Raw genomic sequence first — 12,741 nt, 5'->3', positions numbered from 1 at the left:
CAAACAGTAACTCCACAGACATCAAACAAAAAGTGATCACTACTTATATTTGGCAACGTGGCAGCAGCAAACTGGATCAGGTCAAGGGAAAAGACACTGCTCAGTTAGCAGTGGCTTTGGAAAGTGCTTTTTAACATCTAGGTATGACTTCAAACTCAACGCTAGATAGACTGTAAATGACAAAATGATACCAACTTCTGCAGAAGTATAAAGTGTCCTGCACATTCTCTCCGTTTCCAGCTGCCTGTCTGAGAGCCCCCACATCTACTACAGAAGAGACAGAACCTACCTATTTCACTGAAAGAGGATGATTATAATAGCAAACATCTGAGAAGTACGTGCTCTGTGACAGGGCCTCTACTCACCTACATGCAGGTAACGCACAGAGACTGCACGTCATCCTCACACATCCCATAATGAGATGATGCTCACTCACAGGACCAGATGCACAGAGATGTTAAACATTTGCCTAAGGTCACACAGCAGGGGGTGGAGCGAAGGTGCAGTTTGCAAAAGCATACCCAATATTATAATTTCATATCTAGAAAACAAAATGCTAACTTAAAAAAATAAGTTAAACAACAAAAAGGAAAAAGTGAGGCTTGGTGAAATCTTGAGAGGTGAGGATACACAAGAGATGAAATTCACTTTTTGCAGGTCAGTGATTCTCAGGAGTGGAGGAAGGGTCATCAGAGGAGGTTTCCTAGATTTACTAGGAGGTCACATCAGAATTTAGGACCAGGATGAGATTTCTGCAATTATTAAAAAAGGTCAGGTGTGAATTTTAGAGAAGACTGGGAAACACTTGGCAAAAGGCCCTATCTACAAAAAGAAAGAGAGGGAGACTAGAAATCTCTTTCATTACAGGAGCAAAACTGGCTGGAATAAGTCACTGGGATCAGTGAGAAGACCAGCTCCTGAACCTGATGGACAATGTCCAGCTGTGACCCAGGAGCTGGGTGACAGGGGTTCAGACCTGCGGCCATGGCCACCTCTCGCCCCCCTCAGCCCTCCAGGTCCCCTGTTAGCTGCAGCCTCCCCCCATCACTGGGGACCCCACACCTCACCCCCGTACAACAGTCTTGTCCACTTGACAGGATTTTCACCCACAGTGGCCTCGGCTAACATAACCCAGGACTAGAGGTTACAGACACGATGGGTAAGAGATGGGGGTCTCCACTCCCACTCAGGTTGAAAACTTGTACCAAAAACTCCCACAGAAACATCACCACGTTCCCATGAGTACAAAGCTACAACTGACATGCATTTTCTGGTTCATCCGTTGATCTGTGTGTCCTATGTCTGTGGGACCATCGATGTAGAAGAAACTTAACATCTCCAAGCCAAGATACAACCGCCACCACCATACTTTGTTAAAAGCAAGATTCTTTTCAGGAACAGTCCACCAAAATTATGCCATTAATTTATTCATCATAAAAAAAAGTTTGCAAAAGATTCCAGGACCACAGATGAAAGTATACCAACGTTATTTCCCAGTGATTTCTAAGCTTAGTCTCAACTGCCAAGCCCCATATACATTAAGCCTAGAGCTGGTCGCCCAGTGAGTCCTGCTCTGCCTGGCTCTGCCATCACTACTTTTCCCAACAGCAAATCTCTTGCATGGTGCAGAGACACAGTTTCACACTCTGCTGGAGACAGGCTCTCTCATTTCACTCCCAAGGACCAGTTCTTGGCTTAAACAGCATTCTTCCTCTTCTAAGAGAAAGAATAGCAGAAAACGTTCAAGGGCTGTCCTTTTCTTATCACTGGTTTTACCAATTTAAAATTCCCAATGTTAAATAAAGAAGTAAATAAATAAGCTTAATTACCCCCCCAAAAAATGCTTAAAATTTTTTTGGAAAATTATATAAAATTCCCGATGTTGATGATTTGCTTAGGTTTCATTTTCGTTTTTTTATAACTATTATTTGTTAAGATCTGACTCTAAATAAAATGGACTTTATTTTCTGTTGATCAGAGCATAATTAATCTACTGCTTCTGTGCTAAATCCAAGTATGGTTGAAAACCACATTTAAAAGGAAATTACTGGATAAACAGTAAGTTTATACTGTATAGAACAAGGAACTATATTCACTATCTTGTAGTAACTTATAGTTAAAAAGAATATTAAAATGAATATATGTATGTTCCTATATGACTGAAGGATGGTGCTGTACACCAGAAACTGACACAACATTGTAAATTGACTAGACTTCAACAAAAATACATTTAAAAATTTGCAAAGGGAATTCTTGGCATTTCTAAATTCTAATCTTGATAAAGAAGCTCTTCACATGTTCAGAAATCGTTCAACCTTCTGCCAAGGAAATGAAGACCGCTTAAACAGGAGACGGAACAGACAATGCATCTCTGACACATAGTATTATAAACCCTTCCGATTTCTGCTCCCTGGCAGGACATGAGGAAATTATACAATATTAGAAATGAGAATGAGAAGAATTTAAGACAAAGAAACCATTTAGAAGAAAATACAGGAAATTATGTTTTAAAAATAGTCAGGTAGGAAGAAAAGTGTATCAAAACTCGTTACAAAACCCAAAAGAAACTGAACATACAATGGCTGACAGATTTGAGGAAGCTATAAATGAAGTTAAAAACCAATGATGGGCAGGGGAGGGTACAGTGGTAGAGCACGTGCTTAGCATGCACAAGGTCTTGGGTTTGATCCCCAGTGCCTCCATTAAATAAATAAATAAACCTGATTGCTCCCCCCAAAAAACAATGATGGACAAAGAAAATATATGCTACATATATAATACACACCAAGACCATCCAAAATGGAAGGATAAATCCTGTCAGTAAGAAAACAAGACAGCCCCTCCCCAAATGATGCAAGCACACAATTCAAAGAAGGAACGCAAATGACCAATAGAGATTTGGGGGGCTGCTCCCCCAGCTTCCAATCCGGAAAGGCACTGAAAGCAAGGGACTTCCCACTAGCATAAATGTCTAAGAATGACAACAATTAATGCAGAGACAGAATGTCCCAAACAACACTGGTGGATGTGTACAATGGCAAAAAAAAAAATTCTGAGGGCATTCTGGCAGTATTCATTACACATTAAAATGCATACCATTTTCAAGGGACGGTATAGCTCAGTGGTAGAGTGCATGCTTAGCGTGCATGAGGTCCTGGGTTCAATTCCCCAGTATCTCCATTAAAAATAAAAAACACACAAACTTAATTAACTTCCCCCCCAAAAATGCATACCATTTTATGAACCAACAATTCCACTTGGAGGAACTCTAAAGAAATGCTTGCATATATGTGATTCACATAGGAGGACATGTACTATAGCAAAATATCTCAAACCATTTAAATGTCAGTCAACAGGAGTCTGGATGATGAATTATACTTCACTCATCTTACAGAACACTAATAAGGGGAAACTTGCCCAGAGCAACATAAAAAGATTCCAAGATACACAGTTACGGAGATAAAAATGCGAAATGATCAATAGATACAAAAGATGTCCATCAAATGGAGAAAGAGCACTTCTGTCAGAAGAGTAGCTAGAAGGGAGGGGCGGGTGTGGTAACTTCCGATTTCATCCTCTTTCCAGATGGAAGGGTGCAACCTTTCACAGGGAAGATACGTTTGTGCATTACTATTAACAAGGGCTGTGAGGGAAAAAGTGTTTCCAGGGTTTGTATTCATTTCTGTGTTTCACTCTCTGGTAGACTCTGGAGAAGACAGAGACAAAAGACAAAGGCCAGAGCACGGAGCACCCCCATTCAGATGGGAAGACAGAAACACCTCAGGTGGGGGCGACCTGCTCTGAGGCTGGGGTGGCAGAAGGGGGGGGAGGGGAGGGGACAGGAGGGAGAAGGAGAAAGGGGAGGGAGGAGGGGAGAAAGAAGTGGGGGAAGGGGGAGGGAAAGGGGAGGAGCGAGAGGCTGGGGGAGGAGGTGGTCCCAGATAGCTCTCGAAGGATGGCTGCTCAGGCTGGGATCCAAAGTGATGAGGCTTTAGTGAGTCTCTGGGAGGAGAATCAGTAACTGAGAACATACTCCAAAACTGCCCTGCTCGGAGGGTATCCTTTCACTGCCAGGGAACGAAACACAGCGTGGTGTTGCCCTGGTTGTCAGGAATCCAGAAACAAGACAAGCGTGGAGCGTGCTAAATAAGTAGAGGTACAGCTGGTACAGAACAGCAGATCCCGCAAATCCTCCCCGCAGATGCGGTTTTGCGTCTCTCCCGCCCCGCCCCCACCCGGGATCCGGGATCCGGGATCTGGTCACGCGCCCCACGGTCAGTGTGGCGGCTGCGGATCCACACACCGCGCGAGCCCAGCATCCGATCGCCAGTATCCGCGGCCGGAACAACGAGGTCCTATCGGGCTCTGCTCTGCAGAGGAATTTACTGGTACCTGTGCTCACGACTGGCCAAGAATTGAATGTAAAACTTCCCGAATCTTGCTTCTAATCTGCTTTCTCCTCGCTGAGCACCCTAAGGACACGTGAGCATGAAGGTGCCGGTTAGGCTGGGGGACCGTGCGCATCTGTGAGCGGGCCGCGGACGCCGGGCACCGTCGGGACGGAAAGTTTCTGCGATTCCGTCTGCTACACTGACTTCTCTCTCGTCCACGGAAATGACAGGGTGACTCATACGCACAGCATCTGCACTCCTCTGACACGGCCAGGCCAGACAGCGAGTCAGCGGCGGGGATAAAGAGGTGGGAACACCGAAGCCGACGACCCTGACCCACTGGAAAAAAATGTTAGCCTAGGCTCCTTTCCTAAGAAGATTGCCTCCTACCCAGTTTTTATTTAAATGTGGGGGTTTACAGCTCCACTACAGAAGCACCAAGCAGGCCCCCGGGGGGGCTTCAGAAGCCCCACGTCAGGTGACCACTCCAGGTGACCCATCCCATCCCGGAGGGGCTTCACAGCAGCTGCCTCTGTGGCTTCCACCCCCCCACCCCTCACCCCCCACCATTGCACTCCCACCACTGCACCCCCCCACCCCTCACCCCCACCACTGCACTCCCCGCCCCCATCACCACCACCACTGCACCCCCCCACCCGTCACCTCCACCCCCGACACCCTTCCCACGGGTGCTCCCAGGAGCACTGATGAACAAAAGGAGAGGCACACAGATGACTAAGTGTCTGGGGTGCCAGAAGAGGGCTCCCCGAGGCTTACTTCCTCGTGCACACAGATCTTCAAACCTGTCTTAGCCATCTTCCCAACCTGCACTCACCCAGAACAACATAGTAACACAGAGATCAAATGGCTCCGACTGAAGTCAGAGTAGCAAAGAGTTCTCCCCGCTACCCACTACACTAGAGAGTAGCTCCTTGGGCTGGTCATTCCCACCCTCCACTTTCTACAGAACCCTTGCCTTGTCCACTTGCTTTTCTTCCTTGAAAACCAAAGGCCAGTCCTGAAGAAGTGGATCCTCTTCACAGAGATTCTTCCCCCCATTTTTACTCCTTGTACCTTTATCATCTACAATGAGACTAGTGGTCTTCCACTTTGCAATTCCATGACCCCTCCCACCCATATTTATGAGAAAGCAAAATGTCCATCCTAGCCCCTAAAAAAAAGAAAACACACACATATATATATAAGAAAATAGTCAATGCACACTTTCATTAATGATAAATTACATAATGAAAAATAAGGCTCATAAAGACGAGAGATTGGACAAGCGTGTGCCAGTAAAAGCACATGGTCACAAGGAAACTCTAGCTGACTGTGTGAAAAACAGGCACCCCGGGGTGTGCTGATGGGAGACCCCACCAGTATTATCTTTGGAAATTTGACAATAGTGATAAAGCAGCTTTTATTTTTGAATTTTCTCCTATTGAAGTATAGTTAGTTGACAATGTGGTGTCAATTTCTGGTGTACAGCACCATGTTTCAGTCATACATGTACCTACATAGATTCCTTTTTATATTCTATTTCCATTAGTCACAAGATATTGAATATAGGTCCCTGTGCTATACAGTAGAAATTTGTTGTTTATCTATTTTATATATAGTAGTTAGTATCTGCAAATCTCGAACTCCCAGTTTATCCCTTCCCACTCCCTTCTCTGCCCCGTTCCCCGTCACCATAAGTCATATGCATGATATCATATGGTATTTTTCTTTCTCTTTTTGGCTGACTTCACTTAGTATGAGGATCTCCAGGTCCAAGAAACTTTTTAAATGTTCATAACATACATGTGTTCTGACACAGTAACTACAATCCTTGGCATTTATACAGCACTTTCTGTGCCAAGAAGTGTAAAGCTAACCTTACACTTCAAGCATTTTATATACTAGCTTTGCTCCACCTGCACAGTGGAGGACACTGAGGCACTGAAAAGTCATTTGGTTAAGGCCAGAAAGGAATACAGAAAGCAAGAAAAATAAGGTATCTGCTTGCCTCTTGTCCCTGTTTCTCCCTGAATATGTTCAATATTTTGAATGAAGAATATAAGAAAACCCACACAGAAGAAATACTCCTTTCTAATGTTAAGATTTTCTGTCTAAAGTTCATATACTTATTTTATATTTTCTAGTAACTGGACGAGTAGAGAATCTGAGACAAACCAGAGCAGTCGAACTCTTGACCACGGAGCCACGCCACCTCTGGAATAGAGTCCGCGGAAAGTCTAAAGTCCGGACTGTGATGTATGTCAGAAAATACTCATCTCAACGTTAAATAAAATTCTTGCCGGATAATAAATACTAAAAATTTATAAAGGTATTATTCCTGATTACCTAGTAACAGAAAAATGTGACATAGTCTCAAAATCTGAGGATTGAAAAGCGATCAACTCAGTCACGGCATGGCCATAAGAGGACCACACTTTCATGCAGTAGGCACCGCAGCATCTCCATGACAACATCAGTATTTTCTACCTGTTTTCCTTCAAGCATCCTTGTGAGAGTTTTGTTTTGAGAACCCTTCCATCAGCACAATACTTCTTTTTTAAAATGTCCTCAACCTTCTCTTCCTTGCTGCTACTGGCGTCATCTTTTTTTTTAACTTTATTTATGTATTTATTTTACAATATCATATTTTTTAAACTGTAGTACAGTTGATGTACTATATATGTTGCAGGTATACAATATAGTAATGCACAATTTTTAAAGGTTGCACTCCTTTTATAGTTATTATAAAATATTGGCTATATTCCCTATGGTGTACAATACATCCGTGGAGCTGATTTTATACCTAATGGTTTGTAGCGTTTCTCCTCCACCTCCATCTTGCCCCTCCCCCTCCCCTCTCCCCACCAGTTCCTTCTCTACATCTGTGAGTCTGTCTCTTTTCTATTATATTCACTAGTTTGTTATTTTTTTTTTAGATTCCACGTGTCAGTGATATCTTCCAGTATTTGTCTTTCTCTGACTTATTTCATTTAGCATAATGCCCTCCAAATCCATCCATGCTGTGCACCAGAAACTAATACAACATTTTAAATCAAGCAAACAAACAACCCATTTAAAATATGGGCAGAAAAACTGAACAGACATTTTTTCAAAAGAGGAAATGCAGATGGTCCACAACAACACGCAAAGGCGCTCAACATCACTAATATCAGGGAAACGCAGATAAAAATCACCATGAAACCATCTCACACCCATCTGCTGCTGGTGTCATCTTAACCATGTGTGACTGACACTGAAATTCCAGACTCAGACAGACTTTTCCAGAGCTGAGGAGTCTTTCCCAGAAGACAAGCTACTGGGTTCCCCTGCCCCCAGAGACCAGGGCACCAGCATGTGGCTCCCTAGCCAAAAATCAACGGAGCATTCAGCCCCTCTTGCCGGGATGCTGGAAGGAAATGTGTAAACTAAGATTCATTTCATTTATGAAGTACTTTCAAGGTCCCTAAGGCCAGAGGTGTTGGCTCAGGGATCTGCATCAGCTCTAATCTCGTCCTTAAAAAAATGGGGGTGGGGTGGTGACATAGAGAAACGAGGTTAGTTTAAACTACAGACGTCACCTGACACCTAGAGACTAAAACACTCAGAGCAAACCACTAAAAATACACACACTCGGGCTCCACTTTTTTGGTAGGCAAATCTCTGTAATGAACTCAATTCATAAAGGCTTGAACTGCATCTCCTATGAAGCTTAGATTTACATGCACCTAAAGATGGTATGAAACATCCCACTATTTCCAAACCTACTTTTTTTTTTTTTAAATAGGCTAGACTTTTTCAGAAGGTAGCATTCCAAGCATTCAACCGAGCACCTCTTGAGAATCCACAGCAGGGGAGCAGAATTTGCCAACCCCCAAATGTCTCTTTGGCATGTGGATTATTTCCAGATGAAAACAATCAAGGCCCAAAAGACTCAGGAAGAAACTCTGACCTTCCTCCTAAGTGAAGGGTTTAGATAGAGGGCCTGTTCCCAGAACAGCGCTATCTGCACCAGAGCTATCTGCAGAGAATATGGGCTACGTGTGGTCGGACCTGGAGATCAGAGTCCACGCTGTGTTCCACTGTCTCTGCCTGGCCCAGCAAACACTTATCTACTGAACATTCGCTTTTCCATCTTCATGTGAATTGCCTTCCTCCCGTCTGAAGTCCCAAACCACTTCCCGCAACATCCTCTTCTGGTATTTAAGGTGAGGTTTTCAGCAAACTGAAGGCAATTTAGTGTTCCTAGTCTCTCTCCCATCTATTCCTGCTATTAAACTGTTGTCTGTTTCTTCCTGTTAATCTGTCTCGTGTCAATTGAATTCTTTGACCAGCCAGAACCCAGCGTGGTAGAGGAATATTTCTTCCTCCCCAGAACCACACAGGGCCAAGCAAGGGCTAGGCACTGGCCTGAGTCCCACAGCCCACCTCCACCAGCGGGAAAGCTACAATTGTCCACATTGTGTAAGGAATGCTACAACAGAATGATGCAAAAGGCCCTTAGCCTGATTGGATTTTTTTAAACTGAGGTTTAACTAACAAAATAAAATAAACGTGAAATGTTCAATTCAGAGAGTTTTGCGGGGTTTTTTGTTGTTGTTTTTTAGTTTTCCTGCTTGACTTTTGTGGGGTTTTTTTAACTGAAGTATAGTCAGTTACAGTATCTTGTAATAACCTTTAATGAAAAAGAATATGGAAATAAATCTATGTATGTATATCCGTGACTGGGACACTGTGCTGTACACCAGAAACAGACACATTGTAATTCAGTCTTGACAACTGTTTGTATCCTATACCCAGAACCCCAAGCAAGATGTCAAACATCTCCACCCCCCTGTACTCTCTGCAACCCAGTCCCACATCCCTCCCGGGGGCACGTGACTTTTATCACTAGAGTTCCACTTGTTCTAAAATTTCACATAAACAGAATCTATTTGAGTCTAGCTTCTTTCACTCAGCATAACATTTTTTAGATTCATCCATGTCACTCCACGTATCAGCCATTATTCGTTCTGTGTGATTATGGAGAGGTGTTTCACTGTATGGACAGACCAGTTTGCTTATTCATCCACCTACTGGTGGATGTTAGGCACTTTCCAACAGTATAGTAGCAATTTGTGCTACTACGAATAAGGTTGAGATTAATTTGTTGTGATTCATCTCTTTGATTTATATTCATATGTGTTTTTTTTAATTAAAGTATAGGCAATTTACAATGTTGTGTCAATTTCTGGTGTACAGCATCATGTTTCAGTCATACGTAGGTTCCTTTCCATATTCTTTTTTCATTACAGGCTATTACAAGGTATTGAATATAGGTCCCTGTGCTACACAGTAGGACCATGTTGTTTATGCTATATGTAATAGTACCTGCAAATCCCAAACTCCCAATTTATCCCTCCCTGCTCCTTTTCCCCTCTGGTGACCATGTTTGTTTTCTATGCCTGTGAGTCTGTTTCTGTTTTGTAAGTAAGTTCATTTGTATCTTTTTCTTTTTTTTTTTTTTGATTCCACATATAAATAATACCATACAGTATTTTTCTTTCTCTTTCTGGCTTACTTCACTTAGAATGACATTCTCCAGATCCATCTATGTAGCTGCAAATGGCATTATTTTATTGTTTTTATGGCTGAGTAGTATTCCATTGTATAAATATACCACAGCTTCTTTATCCAGTCATCTGTCGATGCACATTTAGGTTGTTTCCTTGTCTTGGCTATTGTATATAGCATTGCCATGAACACTGGGGTGCATGTGTCTTTCTGAATTAGAGATTTTTTTAAATTTTTACCTTACAAAACATATGTGTTTTCAGTGTAGAGGGCAGGAAGGTGAAGAGTGTAAGTTTAGAACAAATAGGTGACCAAAGAAGATATAGATCAGGGAGGAGGCACAATCCTGAAAGAATCAAAGGTCTAACACCAGGCATGGCTAAAGCATGCAGAGAACACAGAAGGACCCCAACGGCTGGGCCAGGACAGACGGCCTGTAAAGACGAGCCCCGTTAAGGAGCTGGGCCTCCGTGAGGAAGGAAGGCATCAAGACAGTGACCAGAACTTCACTTTTCCTTCCAACCTCAGGCAGGTGGTTTGAAAGCACACCTGCTCTGAAGGCAGAAGGACCTGGCCTCATGTCCCCTCTCCTGCTACTAATGCTGTGGGCTGGAGCCAGTTGGTAAAGCTCCCTTAGAGTTTTTTTTCTTCATCTGTGAAATGAAGAAAATAACCACTCATTTCAAAAATTTGTGGAGAGGCTGAATGGAAGCAATGAAAGCCACAGCACTAAGGGAACTCTTAGCATAAAATGGGAGCCCCCTCAGTGCTGCGGGGTGGATTTAACGCACTCACCGCCAACAGGCCCTGGAAGCTAAGTCACAGCATCCTCAGAAGGGCCCTGGCTGGCCCCTGCTCACCCTACACTGCCGCAGAAACTGCGGAGTTACCCCGGGGAACCAGTTTTTGAAGCTATTTTTAAATTGAGTTAACCCATTTTCTCTGGAGAAGATTTTTAGGGAGATGTGAAAAAGGTGAGTGCAAGTGAACAAAATGAGGTCGCAAGAAGACATGAATCGGGGCTACACATTCAACTAGACCTTGTTCCCAGGTCACTGCTACTGTGAAAAACAGAAAGCCTGCTTATCCAGAACAGGACGAGAACATAGCCACTTAAACGCCCGCAAGCTCAAAAACCCAGCCTGCAGCAGAGAACACAGCAATGCTTCTTAAAACAGAACTTTTTCATTATATAAACCAATTCAGAAATCCACTTCTGCTGATAATGAAATCTTCAATTGCAAAAGAAATAAAACTTTTGGTGCCTTTCAGCAATACAGATGGACAATCAAAGTATCAGACAGTGATCTATGCCCTCCAAGTGACCTCTGGTCAAAGTCCTGTCACATTTATGAAGTGAAACTTTTTAAAGGATATTAATTCAACGGAAGAAATATAAAGCTTAGGTTCAGATGCTGACTTTTTAAAAAGTATAAGCAAAATATACCTGCTTTCACAGCAAAAGCAGATTTTTGTCTCATGTCATACAATGTGTTTTCTATTTTTCATTGAGCTTTTTTTGAGGTACAGCTGATGTACGGTATTATGTAAGTTACAGGTGTAATTTATACATAGTGCATAACAGTGATTCACAACTTTTAAAGGCTGTGTTCCATTTATAGTTATTGTAAAATGTTGGCTGTGTTCCCTGCCCTGTAGCATATTTATACATATATATTAATCCGTCACCCCTGTCTTGCCCCGCCCCACTTCCTTCTCCCCTCACTAGTTTGTTCTCTACATCCGCACAACTTTTAAATTCTATTTCCGCAGATGGGGTCTGCGTGACTCATTCTCTTGAGAGTCTGTACTCTTCACTGAGAGATCCAGACTTAATTTAATTTACTTTAGCAGGTCATTCACCACAGGGACTGAAGAGTAAACGTGTTCACCTGACTCTGAACACAGACCATCTTCTTGATCATTTCCTGTGCCTCATGAATATTAATCAGCTAAATATATATGAAATCTGAGATGGCTTAATTACAGTAACTGAGGATATAGCCCTGGAGAAAATCTAAGTGCTCTGTCAACACGGCCACCAAAATCCAAATGTCACATATATTAGATCTGGATTCACACAAACCAATGGTAAAAAAAAAAAGTTTGAGCCATGAATATTTCAGTGTGAAAAGAGAAATGACTTCATGGTGCTAAGATAAATTTCTTAAACCTAAAAATACTTCTCAGTCAAAACTGCATACAGAAAAAAGTATTTCAATTAAGACATGCTTTTTCTTATAAGTCCTGAATGATTTCATCTAGGAACAAGTTATTCAGAGGCTGGAGACTTCAGAATCAGGAAGGAATCAAGAAACAGGATTATAAAGGAAATACGGTCAGATTATCCTTTCAATTTCACAAGTTTATGGTAATCCCAACCAATGCGTATTTTTTTTCAGCTGCAAAGTGTGCCCCTGAACTACAGAAAATACCCAGACATACTGAGTAGAGGGGACATGAGCAGAAGCAGCCCCCAGGTGACCAGACATGAGTGGGGTACCAGCATCAGTGAGGTCACACTGCACCCCAGACTTCGCCAAATGCTTTCAACGGTCATCCCACTTCACATCCACATCTGTTTTATGCTGTAGGTAGTAATTCACATGTAAAGATGAAAAAACTGACACAGCAGCAGATGAGAGTGGTTTATCCAGCATCACCTAGCTGGGAAGCAGGACCTGAACCTGGGTCTCTGTATAACCAAACCTCATCTTCTTGCTAAAACTACCAGCAAATAGACTGACTTAGACAACGCAAAGTTTAAGAACTCTGAAATGTTCGCACCTCTGAAAATCAA

The 12,741-nt window shown here is 42.7% G+C and overlaps 1 protein-coding gene across 17 annotated transcripts in view; it reads right to left on the bottom strand.

Annotated features, from left to right (window-relative positions):
• The window catches only part of DST (dystonin), a 435,317-nt gene that overhangs the window by 260,038 nt on the left and 162,538 nt on the right, over nucleotides 1-12,741 (bottom strand). The gene's annotated exons all lie outside the window — the stretch shown is intronic.

Source organism: Vicugna pacos, chromosome 20 (assembly GCF_048564905.1).
Source record: "Vicugna pacos chromosome 20, VicPac4, whole genome shotgun sequence".
In the NCBI taxonomy this organism is placed as follows: Eukaryota; Metazoa; Chordata; class Mammalia; order Artiodactyla; family Camelidae; genus Vicugna; species Vicugna pacos.
Note: the sequence above shows the minus strand (reverse complement) of the source record. Positions and strands in the feature narration are given on the sequence as shown.